Source organism: Dasypus novemcinctus, chromosome 5 (genome assembly GCF_030445035.2).
Source record: "Dasypus novemcinctus isolate mDasNov1 chromosome 5, mDasNov1.1.hap2, whole genome shotgun sequence".
NCBI lineage: Eukaryota > Metazoa > Chordata > Mammalia > Cingulata > Dasypodidae > Dasypus > Dasypus novemcinctus.
Window position 1 is genome coordinate 61,517,425 of NC_080677.1, and position 15,690 is coordinate 61,533,114.

General features: G+C 41.3%; 1 non-coding gene across 1 annotated transcript; it reads left to right on the forward strand.

Annotated features, from left to right (window-relative positions):
* The first annotated feature begins 4,357 nt into the window (after positions 1-4,357).
* On the forward strand, positions 4,358-4,521 carry LOC111763936 (U1 spliceosomal RNA). The gene has a single exon (XR_002796660.1). It is a non-coding gene; the product is annotated as a U1 spliceosomal RNA (small nuclear RNA).
* The last annotated feature ends 11,169 nt before the right edge of the window (positions 4,522-15,690 follow it).

Below are 15,690 nucleotides of genomic sequence, written 5' to 3' on the forward strand. Positions count from 1 at the left end.
TTTAAAATAAGCTTCAACAAAGCCTTTGAACCTTCAAACACTTTATCCTTAAGAAATTAATGGGTCCCTGAAGAAGTCACATTTCCTTTTCTGCTTCTGTAATATATACTTCAATTACATTAATCAACAATGCAGCAAAATAACTGACACCAACCAACTTCCAAGACGTATTTTCAAATGCTCCTTTTCTTCAACATTTTAAAATAGCTAATTGAGGTTTATATAAGCATGAATAAATATTTGGTGAAGCTGGATTTTCCCATCCTGTTGTCATCCTCTGCTCACCCCAGAATGGTTTCCCATCCTTTTTTCCCTTTCATTTATGTTGAATGTGATAAACGATCTTGCTAAAAGAACTATTAAGTTTAAACCTTCCTTCTGCAGTGTCTCTGAAGATGCTGAGACACCCATCAGGTGTATCACCTTTCGAAGCATATTGGAATTTTGTGAGACATTTTGTTTTCCATCAAGAAAAATCAGTTGAGTGGTTCCCTGGTACCCTGTGCTCTCTCTGCTCCGAACAAAACAAAAAATCAAGTTTCATGACATCCGTCCTTTTAGATATGATCTTTGCAAACTGGCTTTTCATCATATTGTATCTACCCTCAAATCTACCCCCTTGTAGAGTTCTGGTATCTCTTGAACTTTCCTCAGAGAAAGTGACTCCAGGAGTTCTCTCTCTCTCTCTTAAAAATGGACAACTTAAAAATAAAAGAATCGAAACCTTAATTTTATTAGTGTAGTGTTCTGCATTAATAAATTTAAAATTCCATTTGGGTATTTGCCTCTCTATTTGGGAGTGATCAATATGTGTCCAGTGGGAAGATATTTCTACTTTTTTGCTAATGGTCTATAAGAGAACTGTTCTTGACATGCAAAGATGGCAAATTTGCTTTGGAGACCTTTCAACCCCTGTTGAACGTCTATACATTTATCATCTCCTCTCTGTAAGGTGTAGCTACTGAATTCATTTCCCTAAGGCCCTTATTTTCAAATACCCATCATCTTAGAATACAATCTGATAAATTTACCCTTCATAAATTTATCTCCCACGGACTTCTGAATTTTAATGCGAGACCTCCTTAGGAGAAAAAACAGTTTCTAATAGGAGAATTACCTACTCAGGGCAGTGTAAGATTTTTTTAGTAGATCATGAGATAAAATAACCCTTTGAATCATATCATCTCAGCATTTTAAACAAATATATTCACAAGGCTTGTCCTTTGTGAAAATAATTATTATGGGTTATTAACTATTTCAAAAGTTCCATTATTTATAGTTCAGATGTACTGCAAGAGAATTCCAAGTGAAGAGAACTGTGACACATGGTTGACACTTCCGTGGTTACTCACCTTATTTTCAAATCTGCTAGCCATTGGGGGTAAAATCAGGACATTGGGTACCACACAAATACATCATCTGTACACGTGGCTGAATTCTTCTCTTTCCACATAGACATTTTAGTCAAACAGCTACAAACATGGAAATTCACAATTCATTTGTCAAGGCTGATAGACTTCTCTGCAGTCTTCCCTTAACGCTCTTTGCTTTGCTGTTATCAAGAGATTTTAATCTCTTCCCTCTAGCTCTTGGGGATTAAGAAGAGCTTTTCCTGTGATCTTCTCTTCCATGCCTTGAATTAAACTTTTGTTGCTGGAAAAAAAAATAAGTGTTTGGGTGCTTTCTTCTGTTTAATAAGAATGGCAATACACGTAAAAAGCCAGGCAGAGCTGGACGAGAATATCTGCCCCCACAATTACAGACAAAGCCAAACTGGGTGGAGGTCTTCACTCGAACTGGAAGGTGGAACTCAATAAAAGGTACAGGTACAGGTACAGGTTCTGACCATCTATGGCATTTGTACCCCAAGGAAGGCAACCGCTGCATATTCAGCCACCCAGCTTGGCCACGAGCATTTCTTAAGGAACCACGTGCTCAACACTTCCCCAGTCTCTGGGAAAATGAGATGTTACAAGGTCTTAGCAGGAGCTGACAATTAAGCAGAGCTAAGAGTGGTGGAGGCGGGAGGAGCAGGATTCCTGCTGTTTAGCCACATGCCTCGGGTGCCTGGCAGAGTGTGAGGCCAGGGCCAAATGCTTGCAACCACCCAAGAAGCCGAGATCTTGAAGTCTGCAACCCCATGGCATGCTATTTTGTTTATTATCATGGAGATTGCCTTGTTCCTTCCAACTATTTCCTCTGGCATGATAAGGATTTTGTGAGCTGCCAGGGGAGATAGGATTCATTAGAATCAAGTAATGATTTGTAATATTTAAACTATTCCATTAAACCAGGAAACAGGTCAGAAACTAACCTTTAAATATAGCCAAGGGAGAAAGTCAGCCCAGCAGCTTAAAATATATATCTTTTGCAGGAACCATGGAGCGTATAATTAGCTGTAATTTCTGCAACTGCAGTCAGGAAGCTTTATTTTTTGGCTGATAGGCATTGTTATCTCCTGATGGCCTGGGAAACAAAATCCCAGGGTTACATTCCTGGTTCCCGCCTAGACCCTGGTGGGTGGCTTTTCAGGGAAATTTGGGCAAAGGAGCAAAAGGAAAGAGTAGGGTGGGGCCAGGAGCTAGAGAAGTTTCAGGGAAATATCAGGACTTGATTTTCTGGGCTTTTTTGTAAGGAGACTTTGAATATTGAGAATTGTATTTCAATATATTTTGATTTCCAGTGTGATTATTTCCCCAAGACATTTTTAGTGCTTAATATATTGGGAGAAAGCTGCGCTCCTTGGCTCCTGCTGGAGTCATGGGGGGAGTTAGTTAAATGTGCTGCTATTCGAGGGTGGCTTTTATTTTCGGCTGTTTCAATGAGCATAGATTTTTTTTTCCCAGTGGGCAAAACTCAGTCTGGTAGAGGCATTTAAAAATTAGTAAAGGTGGAAATGCTTTGAAACATTTGATCTCTTTTCACGGAAGCTGAGCAGAGGGGAGGGGAGCCCCTCAGGAAGCCTTGCTCTGTGGAAGCTCATATACCAACAATGCGATTTTCTTCAATACCTCCCATGGCCCTGAAGTTCTTCCCTCTAGTCCAGGGTGGGGGTTGGGGTGCGGGGATCAGCTCTCCTCTCTGACATTTGATCTAAATCTCCTAAAGTCACAGGGGAAGCCAGGCAGGTTCAGATGGGGGACAATAGAGCAAAAACAGCAACATGGCAGTAAATAAATCTTCTTACCCATTCCAGCCAAAGCTGGTTTGGTTTGCTGGGAAAGTGAGTGCCTCACTTTTGTTTTTCTGGAGATTGTCAAATCCTACACCTTGCCCTCTGAACCACATCAATCCACCAATCAATCATCCAACAAACAGATGAACTAACAGAAATCTACCTGTCCTTACACAAGGGTGACAGTTATTAGCATTTTTTTAACATCATCTCTCCCAGTATTTATCAGGTTTCTGCAGTACATGAAGCTTCTCTCCTAATTATTTATAAAACATTCTACGGTCCTTTTGGGAAAGAATGGATATTATTTTGAAAGATTTCATCTTAAAAATAGTCTACTCTTACCTAGTACTGGAGAAGTCCAAATACTATTTTCTCTCCTGCTTCCTGTGATGATCTCCCTTTGATGGGGATCACGTTCAGATGTGTATCATAGTAATATTCCCCAGATAACACATCTTGAATTACAAACTCAGGCATCTTCCAGGAACCGAGGAAGAGAGGATAAAGCAAGAAGGTGAACAAACACTCATTAGATGAGAAATGGAAAAGTAAGGGGGCATCTTTCCAGGGACCTCCATTGCCAGCATTTATCCTACGACACCCACAGTATACAAATAATTGCCTTTGAGCTCTGACTTGGTCAGATAAATCTGCTCACTGACTTATAGAAACAGCCCGAGACAATTTCTTGGTATGTTTGCATCTCTCCCACAGCAGCTGCTCATCTCTAATGTAACAGTTCTGTGCTGTCCTCCAGAGCAGAGGCGCATTGTCCCAGCTATGAATAAATCATTAACCCTATTTTATTAATAAGGCTAAGTCAACAATACTTCCAACCTGGCAATGCTTCTCTTTTCCTGCAGTGCCTCAGAAACAAATGCCACACTGCTCTTCCTGTGTGGGGAAAGGTAGTAAGCCCCAAGGATGTGGCTCCCAGGATCTGGAGTCTGAAGCAAGAACCAGCTGTTGGCAGATGAAACCTAATTCTGAAGCCTGAGAACTGCAAGAGGTGAGAGAGGACAGCTTCAAGAGAGCAGATACCAGGGGACAGCCACTGCTTCCCTGGTACCACTAATGGGAGGGAGCTATGCGGTGTGATGAGAAAGAGTTTGGGTAAGAAGGCACAACCGAAGAACTACACATCTTTGTTTCACATTTTTATATTCAGAAGTAAGTGAGATACTTACCTGGCAGGGGAGACACCATGACAGCCAAGGCAGCTTTCCCAGGGCAAGATTGATCCATTGCACTGGGGTCCTGCTGACCCCTGCAATTTCCCCACATGGGGGGAACTTGACTGCATAATTTGTGTTGGTAGGGGATTGCATCCACCCTTTCCCCCACTGACAAAAGAAAAGAAAAGAGAGACAAAAGAAAAAAGAGAAAGAAAAAAGAAGTGAAGGAGCAGATGTGGCTCAAGCAGCTGGGCATCTGCCTCCTACATGGGAGGTCCTGGGTTTGGTTCCTGGTATCTCCTAAAGAAGATGAGCAGGCACACGAGCTGGTGCAACGAGCAGGGAGCAGATGTGACTCGAGTGGTTGGGCACTTGCCTCCCACATGGGAGGTCATAGGTTCAGTTCCAAGTACCTCCTAAAGACAAACAATGAGTGGACACAATGAGTGGAGACAATGAACAGACACAATGAACAGAGACAACAAGCAGACAGATGAGGGAGCCATCTGAGGGGGGGAATGAGGAAAAAAAACATTTAAAAAGTAATTGAGATTTTTTCCTTAGGAAATAATATTTTAATGTAGTAACCTGTCTTACAGTAACCTCAAATCTTCCTTCCTTCCTTCTCCTTTTTCTTTCTTTCTTTCTTCCTTCCCCTCTTTCTTTCTTTCTTTCTTCCCCTCTTCCTTCCCCTCTTCCTTCCATCCTTCCTTCCTTCCTTCCTTCCTTCCTTCCTTCCTTCCTTCCTTTCTTTCTTTCAAACAGGTGGAAATGGGTGGTAAACTTTGTTTTAAAATTTTTGTATCTATTTAGAAAGTACCTTTTTGTGTCATCAATTCTGTTATATTATTCGCTGGATTATGTTTCTCATTGTTCTCAGGCTTCTTCTGGAGGCAAATGACTGAAACCCCCCTTAAATTAATTTAAGTATTAAAAAGGGAGAAGTTATTGGTCCAAGTAATGAAAAAACCAAAGGGATGGGCCAGACTTTAGGCATTGCTGAATCCAAGAATTCAAAGAATGTCATCAGATTGTTTTCCCTCTATCATCTTTCAAATCAGACTTCATTTTCAGGTAGACTTTTTCACATTCAAGGATGAGTAAAAGCCTCCCCATTGGGGCTTGTTGGGGCTTCCTGGACAACCAGCTGCCTCTGGACTAGCTGGGAAATTGGGCTTGAGAGGACTGTAGTCCTTGAAATTTTCATGAGGAATGTGATGAGGACCTCAGTCTGGGGAACTGTTAAACATCCCCAGACCTTCTCTTCTCCAAGTCTCCCTGCTCAGCAGATGATAAGCCTTGGAGTCAGCCTTGGTTTCTCCCTTTCCTTTACCTCCCTCCCCCTCCAGTCCACAAGCAAGTCTCATGAGCTCAGAATGTATCCTGGGTCCAGCTACTTCTAACCATTTCTGTCACTAGCACCCCAGTCTCAGTCACCCTCACCTCTTGCCTGTACCAGAGGAAGACTCTTGACTTGTCTTTCTACTGCCACTCTTCATTCCCTTGCTCCAGTTATAGAGCTCATTTTCAAATGGCCATAATTTGGAACTATCTACATTAGACCTTCCAAAAGTTTCCCATTAAACTGATAATAAAACCCATACTCCTTATCTTGCCCCCAGAGCCCTACAGGATCAACCTCCTGCCTCCCACTCTGACTTTACCTCTTCCCCACTCTCTTCATGCCCACTCTATTCCAGTCAAACTGGTCTTCTACCCATGGCTCATACATCATGCCAAAATTGTCCCCACCTCAGAGCGTTTGCATAGCTGGTCTCCCTACCTAGAATGCTCTTCTTCTTGATCTTCACATGACTGGACATGTCTCTCCATTTAATCAGCTGAAATATCATCTCTCCAAAGAGATCTTCCATTCACCTTGTTTAATGCTGTGAACTGCCCCCTGTTCACTTTAGAGCATTACCCAGTTGTATTCTTCTCATAGCATATATACTATTTTAAATCATTATTTATGTATTTATTTATTGGTTTACTTATTTGTTCTCTTTTTCCCTACAATGTAAGGTACATGAGAAAGTCTGCTATGTTCACCAATGCATTCCCAATGTCTATAATAGAGCTTAGCTCAGAGGGACTGTTCATCACATATTTGTTGAATGACTAGACTCTAGACAAAATGACAGAATCAGACTCCAACATGATGATAGACAGTCATCTATGCAATCACTTTGGGGACACCAGAAAGCACACCTTTCCCCGAATATATTCTTTACCAACTTGTCAGATGACATTCAAGTCATTCCTTTGGGTTAGAACTTTGTCTTCAGGAATGCCACTTAGAAATGAAAATGCTAGCCTGACTGGACATGTTAGTCAAGGCCCCTGCTATTCCCAATGCTCCCTTCTAACCTAAATGCCTACCCACAACACGCTGACTCGAGGAACCAGCACTAGCCTGTGATCATATCATTATGAGAGCAGCCAGGTCTCATCCTGAATAAGTACATGAACAAAGACCAACAGCTAGTGATGTGGCTTCATTGGAGGACTCTGCCTATTAGCCCAGCCATTCTCACCTTTTTTTTTCCTCCAGAATTTGGGCTAACAAATATAGAGAGGGAGAGCAGATGTGGCTCAAGCAGTTAAGCACCCACCTCTCACATGGGAGGTCCTGGGTTTGGTTCCAGTGCAGTGCTTCCTGAAAACAAACAAACAAACAAACAACAAGCAATACAAATGAAAAGACCAACTCAGGAAACCCATGTGGCTCAGTGGTTGAGCGCCAGCTTCCCACATGAGGTCCCAGGTTCAATCCCCAGCCCCTAGTACCTCAACAACAACAAAAAAGATAGGAATATAGAGGGAACTGTCCAGCCCATGTTTAATTCTACAGCCATTTATAGAATTATAAATGTGCCAAGCATTGTGCCAGGCACTGCAGATAGAATAGTGAGTGGAACAGGCTTGGCTTTCAGAAGCTTCCAGCTTAGTGCTAAGGAATAGTATGAAGACCGTTTTGCAAGACCGATGGAAGCAGGGGCACCATGAGAGAGAGCTGGCATGTCACAGGAGCAGCCAAGAGAGCAGTCAGTCCCTGGAGCTACCTGGGATCCTGCCTCATTTCCAGTTCACATTCCTGTTAAACAGAGCACCCCATTTCTCAAGGTGGCCCAAATGAGGCTTGGTTCCCTTCAACCACAGCTGTCTAATACACTCAAAGGAACAGCACTTTAGAATACTGATCCAAAAGTAAGGAGATTAGCTCGAAGGGTGATATTAAGCAAGGAAGGGCCAGAAGAAGAATCTGGAGCACCAAGACACAGGGGCACAGTAAGGGGAATGCTGTGGAAAGGGCCCTGACACTCAGGAAATTGCCCTGGAGGTGGGGCTGAATGGATTGCAGCAGGTTCTGAAAGAGAAAAATGCAAAATATCTGAAGAAAACCAAAGACCCATTTTGATTTATTGCTGAGGATGAATCCTAGGCAGAGTGCCTTGGAGTGACCTTGGACAAGTCTGCAACTGCAAGCATCCTAGTAGTGCAAGAGCTGCCTTTGAAGCAAAGAGAAGGGAAGAAGGGGGAAAATCCTGTAGCCAGTAAATTGTTGATGCCTGATATTAGGGTATAAGAAGGGCCTACGTTATGGGTGTGCAACCTGCACAGTTGCACAAGGCCCCACAATTAAAAGGCTGACATTTCCTTTAACGCTCTACTGTAACTGTCTTGAAACTCTTGAAATTTTTTAACAAGAAGCTCCACTTTTTTATTTTGCATTGGGCCCTAAAAATTATGTAGTTGGTTCTGGTTGTAAGGCACTGCTTTATACTTACTTAGTCAATTTTGTATGTACGTAAGAAAAAATATGGAATTTGTATCAAATTATTAGCACAGTTACTTCTAGGAGACAGGATTAGGACAATCTTTTATTTTATCCTTTTGACTTATCTATATTTTCTAATTTTCTGAGATGAACATGTATAATGAGTTGAATAGTGTTCCACAAAAAGACATGTTCAAGTACTAACCCCTGATCTTGTGAATGTGAAATAGTGGAAAAAGGGTCTTTAAAGATTTTATTATTTGAGATGAGGCTAAACTAGTGAGCCCTAATACAATATGACTGGTATCTTGGACCCAGACAGACAGGAGGGGAATGCCATGTGACAGCTGAAGTGGAGATGGAAATGTGAGGATTGTCGGCAAACCACCAGAAACTAGCAAGAGCGAAGGAAGGACTGTCCCCTACAAGTTTGGGACTTCCAGAATCCAAAATTGTGAAACAATCATTTTCTGTTGTTTAAACCACCTAGTTGGTGGTACTTTATTATGGCATCCTTAGCAAATCGAGACAACATGCGTTACTTATATAAGGATAATTATTTTTAACAGACTTTGTAAATTGTTGATAGGGAAATATTAGAAAAAGTATTCTTTCTATATTGGAGTCCACTATGGAGTCCCATAGGCCTCATTCTTCATGTAGAGTTTATTGGGAAGAATCCACCCATGGAGAGGAAGCCTTATCAGTCAACCGTGCTTCCCAAGAAGGCACTGGATGGATGGACAGCCCTGAAAGTTGATACCTTCAACATCCTCAAGTTCTGTCCACATAGCCCTCCCTAAAGAAAGGAAAGAGGAATATACTTTCAACATACACAACCCGTTCCTTTCTGAGGCCTAACTACTGATTTCTGTTTTGGACCTAATTTGCCAAAGTGCTGTAGAAGAAAATCACACAGCTCTATCAAAGGACCACACTATAAGTTTGTGAGTCCAATGTCAGCTGGGCGCAATGCTTCTCGGCACTCCATTTCTCCTTATTTGGAACTGTTTCCCATTCTCCACAGCATTTGTCAAACTTGCCTCTGCCCTTCTCAATCCTGAACTAATGATCATTCTTCTAATTATCCCAAGAAAATGATGGTCATTCCATAAGAACATCCTCAGTCTCTCCACTTCAAGCTTTTCTTTACTTTAAAAGGTCTCCCTCTCTGGTTCTTCAGTGAATCAGGTCTACATTTTCTTTTCATATAATAACGTAATCCCACCCTTACCTTGAGTACATTTTCAGGATAAGAAAACCAAGGTGACCTTTATCTAATTCGTTGTCATACAATATGTCTTTCAGGCTTTTTAAAAAAATCCTTATTCATACATTTGTATAACTTACTGAATTTTTAGGGTAACTAATGCTAATTAACATCATTTGATCTATTTATGATTTATCTCTTTTTGTCTGCCAAAGCTCAGAGTTCACTTTCCCTATTTTTTTTTCACTGGTATAACCTTGGTTGTCAATGGTAGCTGGTCTCCAAGATGGCCCCCAAGGGACCACACCTCTCAGCATTCACGTCTTTCTGTAGTCCTCTTCTCTTGAATCTTGGCTGGTCCTGAGACTCGCCTTTTAAATATATATATATATACATATATGTATGTATATATATGTATGTGTGTGTGTGTATTTCAATGTCAAAAAACACAGTAACAAACAAAAGGCTGCTTAAATTATGGAAGAATTACTTTTAAAAAAATCCTGTCCAGGCACATTTATCTCATTTAATCCTAAAAACAACCTGAATTGTTTCTCCAGTGTTCCAAAAGATGAATAAATGAGCAAAGATTGGTTAAATGACATGACTAAGGTCTCCTTGTTAAAAAAGAAAATGAAGAAAAAATGCTTGATCATATTCATATCTCATAAAACTAAATCCCATATTCTTTTTTTACCTTTAGCATTGATACAGTACCTTCTTTGTGCTACAAAAATATTACCATATTACTGTTAACTACAGTCTGTAAGTTATATTAGTTGTATTTTTTCCATATATCATCATATTCTTAATACCTGGTAATAGAGGAATATTCTTACATTTGTATTTTTAACCATGATCCTCATCTACCAACAAAATCACTATATTATGTAGTCCCTAGATTATCCTCTAGTTGTCTTTCTTTTTTTTTTTTTTAAAGATTTATTTATTTATTTAATTTCCCCCCCTCCCCTGGTTGTCTGTTCTCGGTATCTATTTGCTGCATCTTGTTTCTTTGTCAGCAGCACGAGAAGTGTGGGCGGTGCCATTCCTGGGCAGGCTGCTCTTTCTTTTCATGCTGGGCGGCTTTCCTCACGGGCGCACTCCTTGCGCGTGGGGCTCCCCCACGGGGGGGACACCCCTGCGTGGCACGGCACTCCTTGCGCGCATCAGCGCTGCGCATGGCCAGCTCCACACGGGTCAAGGAGGCCCAGGGTTTGAACCGCGGACCTCCCATGTGGTAGACGGACGCCCTAACCACTGGGCCAAAGTCCGTTTCCCTAGTTGTCTTTCAATTAACATTAACCTCCCTAGACTGCATCTTTCAGCCACAATCATTTTTATAAGTCAGCAGTGTTTGTTATACTCATTATAATGTTACCATCAACTCTAATCATTTCCATATATTTACAATGAACTTTATTAAATATTCTATATACATTCAACATCAGCATCCCCTTTTCAACCCACATTCTGTATCCTACTAATCTATACTCTATAGTTTAACTCCATGAGTTTAGTGAGACGATACAATATTTACCCTTTTGTGCCTGGTTCATTTCACTCAAAGGAATATCCTCAATGTTCATCCATGTTGTCATCCCAAGTTCATTTCTTCCTAGAGCTGAATAGTGTTCCATCACATGTATATACCATATTTTTTTTATCCATTCATCAGTTGACTGACACTTGGGTTGTTTCACCTTTTACCAATTGTGAAAAATGCTGCTATGAACTCACTTTAACTGGAAGAATATAAAGGTAGTGACACCAAGCTAGTTCTGGTTGAAGTTTTCAAAAGACCTGGTAGCTTCTGCTTTTGAACTCTTGAGATGCAAATGTTATTTTAAGAAATCCAAGCCAGCCCCATGGTGAGACTATATGGAGAAAGAGAAGGGTGATTCAGCCTACTAAGGCTTGAGGCAAGTATGTGAAGTCATCTTGGATGATCCAGCTCTAGCCAGCATCTCTCACCACAGGAGAAACTCCATAAGAACAGGCTAGTGGCACCCTGTCAACCTCCAAAATTGAAAGAGATAATAAAGTGGGGGGTATTTTAAGCTACTAAGTTTTGGGATGGTGTGTTAAACAGTAATTGATAACCTAGACACTAACCTTTTTCACCAATCAGCTTCACAGCACCCCATCACCTCCATCACCTAGCCTGGTGCCAGGTACAAACAGGCAGTCAACATACTGAGTGAATGAATTCCAAGTGGATGAAGTTGCAAAATATATCTTTGCTTGCACAATTTGAATTTCTCTTTGGGAGTTTCTTCCCAATCTTTCAAGGCTCAGCCCTGGGCTGCCATTCAAATTTTTGTCGATGATATTATAATTTTGGCATTTGGACTTTGCCTAACATTTCTCTAGACCTCATTTATATTTAAACTACTTCAATATGGATATAGTAGTTGTGGTTAAAAACAGACATTCATTTAAAATTAATATGTTGTGATTGCTGTGTGACTGCCTTGTTTGATTGAGAGGTAATTTGCAAATGATAGGATGAGACCATTCCTCCAGGATTTCAGGCTGTTTTGTAAGAATATTGTTTCTAGCAAAGTGTCACAGGCCTTTGAAAATAATAGATTACAGTGCATGCCGGGGGATGTCACCAATCTGAAGGACTGAAAGAAAGTGTAATAAACTACCATCCTTGTTAGCATTTAGAGATACCAAAATTTTTGTGAAATTTCAAACGCAATCCATTTCCTCAGGCCTGTACATGCCACTGTGGTAACATTATAAATCAGAATTTACAAGCTCTTGGCTGCAGAATATTCCCAAGTAATTTCTAATGAATCCCCAGTGAGGGTCTCATGTCCGCTCTAGCCTGGCCCCTATTTCTCCGCCATCTTTCCCCAGGCATCTGCTGGTACTGCCATGACCTTTTAGAACATCTGTTTTCCCCTCAGCTGAGGCATTGGAACCCTCCACATGCCAGAGTGGGGTGTTCTGTTACCTTTCACACTGTTAGTTAGACCCACAGCTGTGCTCCTTGGGCGTAAAGTTTTGCAAAGTTTTCCTGAAATAAATCTTTCAAATGTACTCACTGCTCCCCTTCTTACTACAGGACTCATATAAAAAACTCATTAGACCAGGAGAAGACTGGTCTTGATGGATACCAAGTGACAGACACCATATGTTTTACTTAGCTACACTGCCAAAATGCAATATACCAGAAATGGGTTGGCTTTTACAGTGGGGACTTAATTGGTGGTAAGCTTACAGTTTTGAAGCTGAGAAAAGTGTCCAAATCGAGGCATCATCAGGCAATGTTTTCTCCCCAAAGCCTGGCTGCTGGCAATCCTGGCCTTCTCTCTCACATGGTAAGGAACATGGCAGTGTTTGCTGCTCTCCTCCAGGGAGCCTTCAGCTTCTTGTTTCCTTTGGCTTTCTCTCGGCTCTTACGGCTTTCTCTCTCAGCTTCTGGGGGTTTCTCTCTGTCTCACTCTCCATATTCACCCCATTTATAAAGGACTCCAGTAAGAGGATTAAGACTCACTAGGTCACACCCTACTGAAGTCATCTAATCAAAAGGTCCCACCTACACTAGGTTTACACCCATAAGAATGGATTAACTCTAAGGACATGATTTCTGGGGTCCATAAAAGCCTCAAATTACCACACCATGCTGTGCTTACAACGATTCCTTTCCCCCATAACCTTGAAGTTCTGTTACCTGGTCACACTTATCAAGTTTCCTATTCCTTTGGAAAGAGATGCTCCCAAGTCCCACTGTCCTTCTTGTAGAGAGTCTGCTGGCAGACCTGCCCCATCAGCTCAGAAATGCTCAAGCAGCCTGAATCCTAATCAGATACCCACATCAGGTTCAAAGTGGGGTTCCCACCCCAACAACCTAGTAAATAACTGCAAGAGACTCTGAGACCTGAAATAGGAGTAAATAGTTCATTGACAATTTGGTAGTGGAAAATGCAAAGAACATGGAACTGGGAGGCAAGAGGTTAGATATATCCCTAACATACTCATTTATTGGCTAACTTAGGCAAATTAGTGAACCTCTCCCAGCCTCATTCCTAGATGATTTATAAGGGGCTTTCCAGAGTTATCAGCCCATAATTCTACCTGATAATTAAGCAGAAATGGTTTTCCTCCCCTACATGCCAAGAACACACCCATACTGGAAAGGGATGGAGGCGTCTCACCAACAATACCACTTAGCATCACCCTTATAATGAAGTGCGGAAAGCAGGTGGACAGCCCACATCTTCAAAGGTAGGCATGCAAACAGCAAAGCAACAAAATTGCAAGTGTGTGGCAGAGAACTTTGACTTTTTTTAAACAAGTCACAGAAATAAAGATGAAAAAGATGTCCATTGAAACGAATAAAAATAACTTTTCTTGGACTTCCTAGTAGGCTAAAATACGAACTTCTTTTTAGGATTGAGATAGAGAAAAACTATTTCCTTGGGTGGTATGAACTGAAGGGATCCTCTAAGACTTCCATCAAGAGTAAAGTGAAGCCCAGATTATCTCCCTAAGGGCCAGTCAGCCTCTATATAATAGTAATAGCAGCTAACTTATGAAGCACTTAGGATATGCCAGGCACTCTTCTAGGCATTTTACATATATTAATATGTTTAGCCATGATGGTAACCCCATGATGCAGTATTACTATTGGCTTTCCCAGTTTTAATATGAGAAAACTGAGGCATGAAGAGGTTAGCTTACTTCCCCAAGATCCAAAGCCAGGTGATTGCAGGAGCAAGATTTTAATTTAGGCAATCGGGGCAAGAGCACTTAAACCCTGTGGCATCAGACTTTCTCAAACTTTGCATAATGACATTTGGGGCTGGACAATTCTTTGTGGTGCAGGGCTAGCCTGTGAATTGTTGGATGTTTAGCAGCATCCTGACCTCTACCCCTAGATGCCAGTAGCCCCCATCCCCCAAGTTGTAACAGCCAAAAATGTGTCCAGACATTGCCAGATTTCCCCTAGGAGACAAAATTGCCTTCTGTTGAAAACCACTGTGTGGCACTAAAGGTCCCTGTCACAGCTCTGTCCAGCAGCTCCTACTCTAGCTTCCTTGGGGTTATAAGGAGGTTGTATATAGGCATTGAGTTAATGTTAAGTATGATGCTTAGGAAAGCTCTTGGCACACAGCAAGCACTATATAATGAGAGCTATTATTACTGCTGTTGTTTTTGTTAGTGTTATCATGACAGGAAAGGCAACAGAGCTGGGTGGAAGGAAAGCTGTAATGGACAATAGGCGATTTGGGGGTTGCGGGGGTGATTCTCCCACTCCTGGACCATCAGTCATCAGTGACCAGCTATGGCAGCCATGGAATGGCCAATGGTGGGAGCTGAGTACACACAGACAAGACATTAGTCTTACCCAGGCAGAAAATTAAATCATCAGGAAAAAGTTAATTACTTTCAGTGAATATTTATTACAAAGTCATTCTGAATATGTGATAACTTTCACATTCTTGCAATCAGTCCTTTTCATTGGCACCTTGGAAATCTCTCACTTTGATGTAATCAGCCACTGGGCTTACTGAAGAGCACATTGCAGTCAGACAGACAACGACTTCAGGAAGAAAAAGGGTAGGTCTGCATAAAAACAAGAAAGGACACCGAGTTGCTATAAGAAGGAGCAAAAGAGTAAAGGAAATGTTGTATTTTGTTGTCCAATTGCTCAAAGAGAAGGAAACATCCTTCTTTGGTGACAGAGTAGAAGGGAAGAGATAAGTCAGGGAGCCTAAAATGCTAACACACCTGTGTGAGGTAAGTACCAAACTCATTCCAGAAACAACTGCGAAGGGCTTTTTGGAGACACAGAATGCTAAGGCATCCCCAAGACAGTTTGTGAATTGCTAGACAAAATCCACCCTAAGCCTTCACAGCTAAAACCAAGACTGACAGACGGTCAGGGTTCAATGGCACCAGCTACTTTAAAGCAAGACACATAATAAATGCGAAGAACATGAGAACACAAGGCATGTGAAAAGATTTCACCATTTCCATTAAAAGCATCATGTCAGCTTGGTAATGCTTACAGGCTTCGAAAAGTCACGTTGGGGTGTCATAGGTCAGGGTTGGGAAGAAAAATCTATTCATCACAGTTAAAAGGCCACCTTCCCATATGCCCACTTACCCTCCCTGTGTTTCAGTTTCTTTATCTGAAATTACAAACAGTTTTGTACATGGTTTTAACCTTTTCCCATGTAATATTGGATTTATATTATTATTACAAATAATATAAATTATTATCCCTAATTAAAAGATAAACTTGAAACTCAGAGAGAGTTAAGGAATTTACCCAAAGTCATAGTCCTAGATACACCCAGCTCTCTATAAGAAGTCTTGTACTCTTTCT